Source organism: Pinus tabuliformis, chromosome 5_2, assembly GCF_031772625.1.
Source record: "Pinus tabuliformis cultivar Carrire ecotype Pingquan chromosome 5_2, CPIR1, whole genome shotgun sequence".
NCBI lineage: Eukaryota > Viridiplantae > Streptophyta > Pinopsida > Pinales > Pinaceae > Pinus > Pinus tabuliformis.
This window is the reverse complement of record NC_142306.1, coordinates 725,506,047-725,520,535: the sequence shown is the minus strand read 5'-3', so window position 1 is coordinate 725,520,535 and position 14,489 is coordinate 725,506,047.

The window sequence follows — 14,489 nt, the reverse complement described above, 5'->3', positions numbered from 1 at the left end:
GAGTGGAAAGAAAATATGCATCAAGACAGACTATCTACATCAAAATGAAAGTTACATGCATCACCATGATCAACCCAGAACAAGAAGCATGAGATCACCAAGAATCAAACCATCAAACAAAAGATGGAAACGATGTAGCAGAGAATTTGTTACCATCATCAACAAACTATTGTACATCTACATGAACAATATCACTACATTTCAAAAGGAGAAGCATTGCTAGGTTGTACACCTCAAGATTAAGTACCAACAATGATGACCTCATCTAGCAAGGGGAGGCTGGAAGAAATATCCAAAGGAGAGGATGGACTAGATGATGAAGTAATCCCTTTAGTCTCGACTCCCCATAGACTATTCAATAACTACAAAGAATGAACTCGGAGGAGTTTGTATAGGTGGACCAACACAAGATGGAGATGTGGAAAGGTTCACTACAACCAGTTGGGAGTCATCAACAAGCAACCCAACAAGAGAAGAAGAGGCATGTTCCATGGATACATGCTGAGACTCATCACCAGAAAGGAGCTATAGAAGAGATCTTAGCAGTCATCATGAAAAGGCTCATCAAAGATAGCATCATGATGCTTAGTCACTTGGTAAGAGGTAGGGTCATAGTGTTAAGTCCCTATAATACTAGTGATTCCCCTATTACTATTGTCGTGTATCCCTTATTAATATTGTTGTGCCCCTAGTGTCCCCATATTGTTATTATTATGCCCCAAAAATCCCTCTATTGTTATTTTTGTGCCTTTATATTATTATTGTTAGATTGGCTTGGTTATATTGTGACCCCTTAGACTCCTATATATAGAAAGGAGGTTTTGTCATTTGAATCATCTAAGAATTGTTCATTTGTGTAATGTAAAGGAGGTTGCCACCTCAAAGAGGCTTATTTCTAAGGTGTTGATTTATCTTTTCTATCTTTTTGTGAGCTGGTTTCATAACATTTGGTATCAGAGCTTTGGATTCTAGGGTTTCGCTGCTCCAAACAAGTCATCATGGCATTTGCGCTATAATTTGTTTTTTGCGACATTTTAGAAGCTAAAAAAAAAGCCCATTTGCACCGAAATTGTTCTGAACGTTGAGTCCAAATTTCACAGCTTGTCTCACTATATTTTTGGAGATATGATCTGAGGAAGTTAGGTTTTTGCAGACTCCCGAATTACATTCCAAACAGGTGACCTGGGGAAAATCATCATAACTTTTGTTTTGAGCATTGTATTGAAATTTCGTAAGACTTTTCAGAAAGAGGACGACTTTTAGTTTTCTTTGTATCAGTTTCATGTAATAAGGTCGAAACAGTGACACATGGCACATCATACAAGTTCCCTCTACTGAACTAGTCTATAATCAGGTCACCGTGGGAGATTTGGCATAAATCTTCCTTGGAGAATCCAATCTTGATCAGACTTGTGCAGTTAGAAAGAGAACTCAAAGGGATATTGCAAGATGAGATTTAGATATTTGAGATCTGCAGTTACAGAGATACAACATATTCAATATCGAGTTCTTACAAAGTGAAAAAAAGGTGCGTAGTTCTTTTTTTAATTTTGCATAAGATTGGTTTGAAAAAATAGTTTGAAGGAATTCAAAGAGAATAGTGAAGGATTATTAGCATTAATTAATGCACCGAAGAAAGAAAATGGAAACACCTAGTAAGCAACCTGAAAGCTCTAGCATGACTCGTGAAGAAGAGGAAGAAATGCAACATGATATATCAAAATTACAAGGCCAACAAATTTCACTCTCACTAAAGGTAAATGAAGCCAAGATGGATGGCATGGAAGCTAAGATGAATGGCATGGACACTAAGATGGAAGCTAAGATGAATGGCAGAATTGAAGATAAATTTGAATAAGTTGCTACAAGTAATGGTCACTAATGGTGAAAGGGTAGTAAAGGAAACTCATGATGAGAACAAAAGAAATGTTAATCATGATTTCATAGAATCTAATGTTGAATTGAAGACCCACCATGTCCCAAAAATCGATATGAGGAAGTTTGATGGCAAGGATCCCGGAACATGTATACTACAGATGGAGCAATTTTTCGATCTCCATAATGTGCAAAACACACAAAAGGTACGTATTTCAACTTTATATTTGGAACCAAATCATTTTGTATGGTATGGATGGTTTTGCTCTCATAAACAAATTGTCACTTTAGCAATTTTTATGGAAGAAATGACAGCACATTATGAGGATACAAAAGGCAACACCTTTTTTAGCCAATTGATAAATCTCAAACAAAAGGGTTCAATGATGGAGTACATTGAGATCTTCCAAAAATTGGACATAAGGGTAAAAGATATTCCAGAGGAGCATAGGATTGATGTGTTCATAGGGAATTTAGAGGATAATATCCAACATGAGGTTCGCCTTTGGGAACCTGATTCATTGGTGAAGGCATTCAAGTTAGCAAGAAAAATGGAAAGCAAAATTATGGCAACCAGGAAGCCTACCACTCACAACTATAAAGATGAAAGTGTTGTTGCCCCTAGCCTTCCACAACCTACAAGGTTGACACCACAAAAATTGGAAGAAAAAAGAGCAAAAGGGCTTTGTTACAGTTGTGATAGAAAATACACTAAAGGTCATAAAACACATATTTCATTAAATTTGGAAGTATTCTATTACAAGGACTTCAACAACATTCATTTTTTTTTGTAAATCGCCATATTAACTTGATTCAACATTAAAATAATTTGCAAGTAATTTCTAACCAATTAGAGATCATGAATAGGTCAAACATGGGGTCGTTATGTATAATAGTATCAATACACAATAGGAGTGTGAAATCAAACTCTTAGAAGAAATTGATTTAAGCTAAATCATATTAGTATGTCAAACATCCAATAAAGATAGTATAGTTATGGATAACATGCTAGATTTCTCAATGTTTAAATTTTACGTCTCGCAACTCTAACCCCCTTTCCCCCAACCTACGGGGGATTTGTTGATTGAATGATGGTGATGTAAGGATCTTATTGTAAATGACAAGGATAGGTGTCCCTTGCATTTCATTGAAACTAGTCTACTAAAACCTTAGTAAAATGTTCTTGTGCTCAATTTCCTACGGTCCCTTTGTGCCTTTATGAAGCACTAATGAGGGGGTCATCATTCATCTTCGTAGCATGCAGTCATCCACTATAAAAGTTATACATTGTTGATATAGGTATTTCAAGAAGGTTAGGCACCATTGGTCTATCTCCACTCAAATCCAAGTACATCAAATGAGAGTTCTTAAATGGGTATTCAAGTCATTCCATTATGATGGACAATGTCACAAATTGAAGTAAACAAGAAACTTTAGTGGTGAATTCTTGTAAGTAGTGGAGGCAAGGGTTTTCAAATATTAGCATAGTTGATGGTAGTGTGGATATTGATCTCTCCTTGTAAACATTGTCAAAACCAATAATAGTCTCGATGTACATTTAGTGTCAACCAATAGTATGGAAAAACATGATTGAACATTACTTTCACTAAGAAGAGAAAATGATAAGCATTTTTAATGGGGAAGAAATAAATGTGAAACATAACTCATGTATTTTAGTTGAAATTTATATAAGTCCCCGTGTTCTTTAATTATTAAATACTTAATGTAAATGCTTTTAAATTATCATTAAGATATTAATTTTGAAGATTAAATGTGTATTAAAAGGCATTCATCTATGACACTTGATTTTTCATGTAGCCTAAACAACCCACTTAAAGCTAATTATCAATTAATCCTAAATAGTTTTGTATAAGATATATCTTTACTTGCATTAATAGCTTTATTGCAAAAATAAATTACATTTATAAACTTATATGAATACATATAACTAAATAAAATTCAATAAATAACCTCTGAATGTTGTTGGATTCTATGAGATTATTTTAAGTACAAATAGTTTATTTAAGATTTGAAATTTACAAAATGTTAATATTGATGGTAAAAGCATGTCATATGGTGTAAAAATTTTAAAGGCATCCATTTATGGCCCATCTCTTGAATGAGCTTAAATAGTCTACTTAATGCTCATGGTGAATTCATAAATCCATGTTTTATTAGAAAATTCATTTTCTTTACATGGTTTTTTATTCTATAAATAACAATTTCACATTTATACATTCATATTAAACCACATGATAGTTAAATAAAAATCAATTAATGCTTTCTTGACTTATTGACTTATATGACATGATTACATATAGGAATAATTGATTTAATAATGCATAGTTAGAAAAAGTTTTCAATTCAAAATAGAATAAACCAGTTAGAACTCATAAATAATTGGTTTTAAATTATTAATTTTCTAAAAAATATATTTTTTACTTACATTGAGATCTTTATTTCAAAAATAAATTCCATTTATACATACATACATTCTAAATATAATTTAATACATACTTGTCTTGTTCATTTCTGTGAGATCATTTCAATTACAAATAATTTATTTAAGAGTTGAAATTTACCACATGTTAATAAAGGTGGGAAAATCAAATGCATATGTTGCATAAAGTTTAAATACGTTTATTTATGACCCGTACCTTGAAATAACTATTGAAAATAATACTGAGAGGGGGGTGAATCAATATTATCAAATCAATTATTTTTAATTTCACAATCAGATTTGTATACGCTACTTCAGTTATGGGAAACTGCGTATATACGCTACTGTGTCTAAAGCAACCAGCGTATACTAGAAAACTTAAGATTAATTAAATGTTTATCTTTAATCAGTGCATCAGAAATTCATAAGAACAGTTAACAGGAGGAGATCATCACACACATGGACACAAGATATAAGGTGGAAACCCAATGTGGGTGAAAACCACCTGCTACAATTCGTCTCTATCTTCTTTTAATAAGAAACTTATTTTTACAATATTTTTGTACTGGTGCAGTCTTATACTAGTATGCAGGCTTCTACCTGCAGAAGGCTACAACCTTCTCTCATTCTCCAACTTCTCCTGGAAGTGAGCTACAACCCCCTTAGCTCTTGTACTCGCTGATGTACTAGTACGTAGGTGTTGACCTACAAAAGGCTACAACCTTCTCTTTCTTCCAGGGACCACGTTTCATAAATTTTCAGACTAGATCCATCAATAACATTAATCAAACATCAAATATATCTACATCAACCAATCTCCTTTTCTTCAATCAAAACTGAATCAAACAATTACTTCTCTGAATGCTATAACCAGAATACATTAACAGTAACTAGAAACCAATCCTGAACCCAGAACACTGTAGCAATAAACAGAAGCAGCTAAAACATATTTCATGAGATGTACGCTACTTCAATATGTAGAAACCTGCATGCATACGCTGCTGTATTAAGGCCAACTAGCGTATACGCTGTTTTGAGTTACTGAACCAGCGTGTATACATGCCTCTGATGTGCCGAACCTGCATATAGATCTATAAAAGATAATTTACCCTTTTCATTTATTTAGACATTAGTTATACTCAGATTATTAAATTTATAGATCAAATCATGCACCGAATATAACAGATCAAAATCACACAAAGATACTACTATTCAAGCCTTAAAATCTTGACCCATCAATAGAACTTATCCATCTTTTAGCACTCAGGTTCCTCCTTGGTTCAGATCTAGCTATGCACCATAACCCAATTCTAGATCTTGCTCTTCATAAGATATTCAATACTTGAGTGAATGCCTTTGACTAATGATCTCCTTCCCCTTTTATAGTCTTAGGCCTTACTTAATACCATGGTCCAAAACCATAGAGAACCAATACCATGGACCCAATACCTAGGTTCAACACATCAAACGAGATACCATGGACCAAAGCCATAGGTCCAAATACCAAGGACTAACAATAAGTTTTCCCACATGTACGCGCTTTTTTGTGAATGAAAGTGCATCCATACGTATACGCGCCTTTTGATCATCAAACTCGCGTGTATACACAACTTGGTTAAAAGGAACCTGCGTATATCTCTTTTTTCTTTCATTCTGAGAGCCTAAACTGTGATCTATCATTTGAGTGAGTTGCCATCAAGGACAACACCTGTGTCATAGCGCCAAACCTGTGTCATAATGCCAACAATCTCCCCCTTTGGACTTGATGGCAACCCCAAGTCACTCAAAGTCATTCTCCCCCTTTGTCATCAAGTGCAAAGGGCTATGCTCCCCCCGAGTACATGCTGAAATCTCTGCTCTGCTGTGCTGTCCATATTCATTCTAACTGTAGGCAAGGTCTGCAAGAAGATGTTCTACAAGAAGAAACATGACTTTATACATCATAAATGACCTTCCTATCACTAAAGACTCATACATACATCCATCTCCCAACCAAGTGGGGATATACCAATATTGACTCATCCACCCAACCAAGTGGGGATACACCAAGAGTTTACACATGATAAAAAAAGAAAATTACATCATCCATCCCAGGCATAGTGGGGAAACCAAAATAGGCTGTTAAATGACCTTGAAGAAATACATGACATAGAGATGAAATATCTACAACAAGACTATGATAGTCATCAATAACTATCATCAACAACATCTGTCAATCATCATTCAGATCAGCAACCATGTTCTCCTTCTGCACCTGTTCCACCTGAAACCAAAAACACTATGAACATGAACCAAGATATTCTAAGATAATGCCAACAATGCATTATTAGAAGTATATATGCTCCCCCTGAACCTGTGTCAGATGGTCTCTGTCAGACCCATATCAGACTCTTTTGAGCCTGACCCATTGTTTGTCTTCAAAACAACATATACGCGACTGTATCCACATAAACCAACATATGTATGCGGATTCACCTCATTAAACTCATGTGCAACCACTTTTCTTTGAATCATACAAGTTTCAACAGCAAGATGATGCATCAACTACTCCCAGCTTCTGTCTGAGGTATTAAAATGTCTCCCTGGGCAGTGGTTTGGTGAGTATATCAGCAACCTGTTCCTTGGAGGGAACATAATCCAATTTTACCTTTTGTTCAAGCACTTATTCTTGGAGAAAATGATATTTGATAGGTATGTGCTTGGTCTTTGAATGCATGAATGGATTTTTTGAAATACTGATTGCACTTGTATTATCACATAAAATGGAGATAGGTGGAGTACAAGTGATTTGAAAATCTTGCAAAATTTGCATCATCCAAAGGAGTTGTGTGCAGCAAGATGCAGCAACCACATATTCCGCTTCAGCTATAGATAAATCAATTGAACTTTGTTTCTTGCTGAACCAAGATACTAATCTGGAACCCATAAAGAATGCACCACCACTAGTGCTTTTTCTGTCATCCACGCTTCCTGCCCAATCTGCATCTGTATATGCATGAAGTGTGAGATCTGTATCTCTAGGATACCATAAGCCATAGTTTTGTGTTCCTTGAAGATATTTGAAAATTATTTTAACTGCCTGAAGGTGTGCTTCTTTTTGATTTTCCTGGAATCTTCCAACTATTCCTACTACATGCATGATGTCTGGTCGGGTACCTGTCAGATAGAGCAGACTACCAATCATGGATCTATAGGTTGGTTGATGTACTGCTGCTTAATCGTCATTTGCGCTGAGGCTGCGTCTTGTTACCATAGGGGTACATACTAGTTTCGAATCTTCCATGCCATATTTCTTCAAGATCTCCTTGAGGTACTTGGTTTGTAATAAAAAGATACCGTCTTTATTTTTTTGGACTTGTAAACCAAGAAAATATGTCAGCTCACCAAGCAAGGACATTTCAAATTCTTTCTGCATCACCAAAGCAATGTTTTGAATCATGGCTTCTTCATTGCTACCAAAGATGATATCATCAACATACACGACAAGTATTAGCAATTTATCATTATCAATTTTTATATATAGATTACTATCTGCTGATCCTTTTGAAAAACCTTGTTGATGGAGGTATTTGTCCAGACGATAATACCAAGCCCTTGGAGCCTGTTTAAGACCATAGAGTGCCTTCTTAAGTCTGCATACAAGTTTTTGATCATTTCCAAGGATGAATCCATTTGGTTGATCAATATACAATTCTTCTTCCAAGTCTCCATTTAAAAAGGTAGATTTCACATCCATTTGAAATACTTTGAACTTCTAAAAGCTAGAAAGAGCAAGGAACATTCTTATGGCTTCAAGTCTAGCAACCAGTGCAAAAGTTTCTTCAAAGTCTATACCTTCTTGTTGAGCATACCCTTTACAAACAAGTCTGGCCTTGTTTCTAATAACATCTCCATTTTCATTCAACTTATTTTTGAATATCCATTTTGTCCCTATGACATTCTTATCATTTGGTCTAGGAACCAACTCCCAAGTGTTATTCTTTTCAATCTGCTCAAGTTCTTCATTCATGGCCTTGACCCAGCATTCATCTTTACATGCTTCACTTACATTTTGTGGTTCAGTGGAGGAGAGCAATGCTAGATAGCTTGAAGCTTTTGAAATAGTTCTTCTTGTTTGTACACCTGCCTCTTTCTCCCCCAAAATTTGAGTTTTTGGATGTTTCTTCTGAATGTACCTAGATGGAGTCTATTCTTCTACCCTTATCTATTCTTTTGGTGCCTCATAGGTTTCTTCTTCATCATAAGTTTGATTTGATGTTGAAGGATAGTCCTCATCATCTTCGAAATCTTTGGATTTTACTTGCCTAGGAATATTTCCTTCTTCATCAACCACTACATCAATACTTTCAACAATTTTTCCAAGTCTTTTATTGTAACACTTATATCCTTCACTATGGGGAGAGTAACCAAGGAGAATTCCTTCATCTGCTCTAGGTTCAAACTTGCCAAGGTTTTCATTAGTCCTTTTGATGTAACATTTGCTTCCAAAAATTTTGAAGTATTTTACCGTAGGAGTCTTATCATACCAAAGTTCATGAGGAGTCTGAGTGCTGTTTACCCGGACATTTGTCTTGTTGAGAATAGTAACGGTAGCAAATGCAGCTTCACCCCAAGAGGTTGCAGGAGTTCCAGACTCTTCAAGCATAGCACAAGCCATTTTTTGAACCATTCTGTTCATCCTTTTTACTACTCCATTTTGCTGAGGAGTCCTTGCCATAGAAAATTCCCTTCTTATTCCATGTTCTTCACAAAATTCAAAGAATTCATCTGAGGTAAATTCCCCTCCTCGATCAGACTTGAGGCATTTGATTTTGTGATATGATTCGTTTTCAACCAAGGCTTTGAATGCTTTGAACTTTTTGAAAGCTTCGTCTTTATGATTCAGAAGTCCTATCCAACACATCCTGGAAAAGTCGTCAATGAACAATATGAAGTATTCTTCTCCTCGAGGTGACCTTTTCCTGGATGGACCACATACATCAGTATGGACAAGTTCAAGTGGCTTACTAGCTCATCCTTCCTTTTCAGAGAAATCAGTTCTGGTTCGCTTGCCAAACTGACATGATTTGCATATTGTATTGTCTGGAATTCTGATGTCAAGGAGATCATGAACCGCCTGATATTTGCATGCTTTCCTTATCTGAGAGAAGCTTAAATGCCCCAATCTTCTGTGCCATAGCCAGTGTTCATCATTCTTGCTTAGATAACATTGTTGTTGTCCTCCCTTGAGTATGTATAAATTATTTGGAGTTCTTATGCCTTTGATCACTGTTTCTCCTGTATCAAGCTCACGAACAATACATCCATTTGATCGAAATATTACCTCATTTCCTTGATCACACATTTGACTGACACTCAATAGATTATGCTTTAAGCCATCAACATACATAACATTTCCAGCTTTGACCTTTTCTTTCAAAATAACAAAACCTTTACCTTTTATGAGTGCAGGGGTGTCATTTCCAAATGAGACCTTCCTTTCCTTTTCTAAGGCACTATATGGCTGAAGTTTTTCTTTATCACCTGTCATATGTTTCGAGCATCCACTGTCGATGTACCACTAATTTTCTTGTCCTTCCGCATATAAGGCTATACCACATCTTTCTGGTTGCGGTTCTTTCTTTCTCCATGTTTTGGGACTCAATGAAGCTTGCTCCTTTTGAGTTGTTTGCCGAAACCTACTCCTACATTCAGAATCTTCATGACCGAAGTTGTTACAAATAGAACATTCTATTTCATTTTCAAGAGCAGAAAAGTTATTGTAGGTCCTTTTCATGATCCCAGTCACACTCCTTTGATTTCGTGCTTCTCTAGTCATGATGGTCTTGTAGGCAACACATTGAGCAGCTTTATGTCCAAAGTTATGACAAGAGAAACATTGGCCATTGAATAAATTCCTATGATTATCAAACCTACCATCCAGGTGATTGTAGTTTCCATAGGCAAATTGAGAATGATTTACCTACGGTTGGTTGTAACTTCTGTTCATCCTTGAAGTAGATTGCCCCCGATTTACTTGGTGATCTCTGTTCATCCTTGAAGTAGATTGACCCTGATTTACCTGGTGATATGATTTATGCCTTTGCTGTCGATTGTCAACCTGTTCACTTCTCCTTGCTGCATCTAGATAAATTTTGGAGGTGGATGGCTTCTGTGCTTGAGATGCTTCTTCAAAATATCCAAGACCTGTCTTGATTAGAGTAGAACACTGCACTTTGATAATCTCATCTAAAGTTTCAGATCCTTTAGCAAATCTAAGATTAAGAGGTTTTGTTTTCTCAATATCTTTTCTAAGTCCCACAATTTCACATTCTAACTTTTGATTGTGTTTTTCCCTTTCAGCAAGTTGGAATGTCAGAGTATCTATGATCATACTCTTTTCTTCTAAACAGATTTTAAGTTTAGAAATTTATTCATAAAGATCATATTCATCTATAGCATCCAAGAAATCACCATCTTCAAAAGCCATCAAAAGTCTATAATCATTACATTGTTCATCTTCATCATTAATTGAAAATCCATCACTGTCTTCATGTGCATAATAGTTCTTCTTACTTACATTCTGTTTTCTGTTCCATCTAACTAGTTCCTTACCTTTGTCAAGCTTATATTTATGAGGACACTTGGCTGCATAATGACTAACTCTTCCACAAGCAAAGCATTTGAAAGGTAGCTTACTTCTGAATCTTCTAGAACCTCGTTGAAGGTTCTTGACAAAGTTTGATTCTTCCTCTTCTTCTGACATATGTCCTGACTCATTGTAATCTCCTTTTCCTGAAGCTTTGAATGCAACTTCTCTCCTGTCCGATGGTCCCCCTTTTCTCATTTCGAAAGCAATTAGGATTCTGTGCAGCTGTGACATGGTAATGCTCTATAGATTCTCCTTTTCTTCTATGGTAGAAACTTTTGATTCAAACTTAGAAGACAAAGATCTTAGAACCTTTTCAACCAAGGTAAATTCCTTTATTTCTTCACCCAAGTTTTTCATACGATTAACAATCTCATCTATATGTAAGAAATAATTAGCCACACTTTCATCATTGTGCATTCTAAGATTTTCATATTGAATTCTGAGAGTTTGTAGTTTTGCACATTTTACCTCATCGTCTCCTTCATAACTTAGAACGATCTTGTCCCATATTTCTTTTGCGGTTTTGAGCTGCATAACCTTGATGAATTCTGATTGAGATAAACTCACTAATAGAGTATTGACATCCTTTTCATTTGTTTCATATTGCTTCTTACCAGCCGTATCTGTAGGAGTTGCTGATGGAAATGTGTATCCTGCTTCCGTGATATCCCAAACTTTTGTACCAAGAGATTGAAGATGGGCTGTGATTATTACCGTCCAATAGACGAAGTTGCTCCCATCAAAGATTGGTGGCGTCATAGATGCCTCTTTTTCGTACTTTCTCATGATGATAGATCTTCCTCCAAGCGATCAAGCTTCTTCTGAAGGACCTGCTCTGATTCCAATTGTTGAAAATAATACTGAGAGGAGGGGTGAATCAATATTATCAAATCAATTATTTTTCATTTCACAATCAGATTTGTATACGCTACTTCAGTTATGGGAAACTGCGTATATACGCTACTATGTCTAAAGCAACCACGTATATGAGAAAACTTAAGATTCATTAAATGTTGATCTTTAATTAGTGCATCAGAACGTCATAAGAATAGTAAATAGGAGCAGATCATCACACACATGGACACAAGATATAAGGTGGAAACCCAATGTGGGTGAAAACCACCTGCTGCAATTCGTCTTTATCTTCTTTTAATAAGAAACTTCTTTTTACAATATTTTTGTACTGGTGCAGTCTTATACCAGTACGCAGGCTTCTACCTACAGAAGGCTACAACCTTCTCTCATTCTCCAGCTTCACCTTGAAGGGAGCTACAACCCCCTTATCTCTTGTACTAGCTGATGTACTAATACGTAGGTGCTGACCTACAAAAGGCTACAACCTTCTCTTTCTTCCAGGGACCACGTTTCATAAATTTTTAGACTGGATCCATCAATAACATTAATCAAACATCAAATATATCTGCATCAACCAATCTCCTTTTCTTCAATCAAAACTGAATCAAACAATTACTTCTTTGAATGCTGTAACCAAAATACATTAACAGTAACTAGAAACCAATCCTGAACCTAGAACACTGCAGCAATAAATAGAAGTAGTGAAAACATTATCATGAGACGTACGCTACTTCAATATGTAGAAATCTGCGTGCATACGCTGCTGTATTAAGGCCAACCAGTGTATATGTTGTTTTGACTTACTGAACTAGCGCGTATATGCGCCTCTGATGTGCCGAACCTGTGTATAGATCTATAAAAGATAATTTACCCTTTTCACTTATTTAGACATCAGTTATACTCAGATTATCAGATTTATAGATCAAATCATGCGCCAAATATAACACATCAAAATCACACAAAGATACTACCATTCAAGCCTTAAGATCTTGATCCATCAATAGAACTTATCCATCTTTTAGCACTCAGGTTCCTCCTTGGTTCAGATCCAGCTATGCACCATAATCCAATTCTAGATCTTGCTCTTCATAAGATATTCAATACTTGAGTGAATGCCTTTGCCTAATGATCTCCTTCCCCTTTTATAGTCTCAGGCCTTACTCAATACCATGGTCCAAAACCATAGAGAATCAATACCATGGACCCAATACCTGGGTTAAACACGTTGAACGAGATACCATGGACCAAAGCCATAGGTCCAAATACCAAGGACTAAATACCATGGACTAAAAATAAGTTTTCCCACATGTACGCGCTTTTCTGTGAATGAAAGTGCGTGCATACATATACGTGCCTTTTGATCGTCGAACCCACGTGTATATGCGACTTGGCTAAAAAGAACCTGTGTATATCTCTTTTTTCTTTCATTCTGAGAGCCTAAACTGTGATCTGTCATTTGAGTGAGTTGCCATCAAGGACAACACCTGTGTCATAGCGCCAAACCTGTGTCATAATGCCAACAATAACTTTAACAATCTACTTAACATTCATTACCAATTAATTATTCCATGTGTTGTTAGGAAAAACATTTCATATTACATGGAGTTTTATTTAAAAAAAAAGTGTCACATTTACACACTTAGATTAAACCTCATGATATGAAAATCAAAGTCGATAAATGGCTTTATATAGACCACTTAAAACTCATTATCAATTAATTATAATATATATATACTTACATTAAGAGTTACATTTAAAAATTGCATCACATTTATGAACTTCTATCAATGCATATAGCCAAATAGAATTCTTCAAGTCATGTTGGATTCTATGAAATTATTTAAACCAGAAATAAACTATTTAAGAATTGAAAATGACAAAATGCTAATATGGATTGGAAAATCAATGTCTTATGGTGCAAAAAGTTTAAATACAACCATTTTTTACCCATCTCTTTAATGAGTCTAGATGGTCCACTTAACACATTGTTAATTAATTATTCCATGTTTTATTAAGAAGAGAATTTTGTTTTTCATAGAGTTTTGTTTCAAAACAATATAATATGAGATTAATACAGTCTTAATAGATTACATGATAGACAAATAAAAGTCAATAAATGGATTCCTTATTAAATTAAATGAGATGAGATGATTGCATATACAAATAGTTGATTCAAGAATATATGAAAAAAAAATGGGTTAAAAATTGAATGCCCTAAAATTTAACGAGTAGTATTCACTTATGAGTCATAACCCGTTAGCCTAAATAGTCCACTTAATACTTATTATGAAGAAATTAAAAGACTTATTTTTCAAAAAAATGCATTATAGTATATGACTATTATAAATCACATTTATACACTCATATTAATGGACATAACTAAGTACAAGTCAATAATATAATTATAGCTCAAGTGATATGATTTCAGTTTATTTAAAAGACAAATTTACAAAAAAAATGAATTTAAATAATGAAATTAGATGACTTACAGTTCAAAAATTTCAATGACATAATTCATCCATGATAGTATCTAATCAAACCTTGATAATCCACTTATCAATCATTATCCTCGTATATATGTTTTTTTAAGAAATGCAAAATTATTTACAATATATTTTTATCTAAAAAATTACATATCACATTTATGCACTCATATTAGTGCATTTTATATGTAAAGAATGAATAACT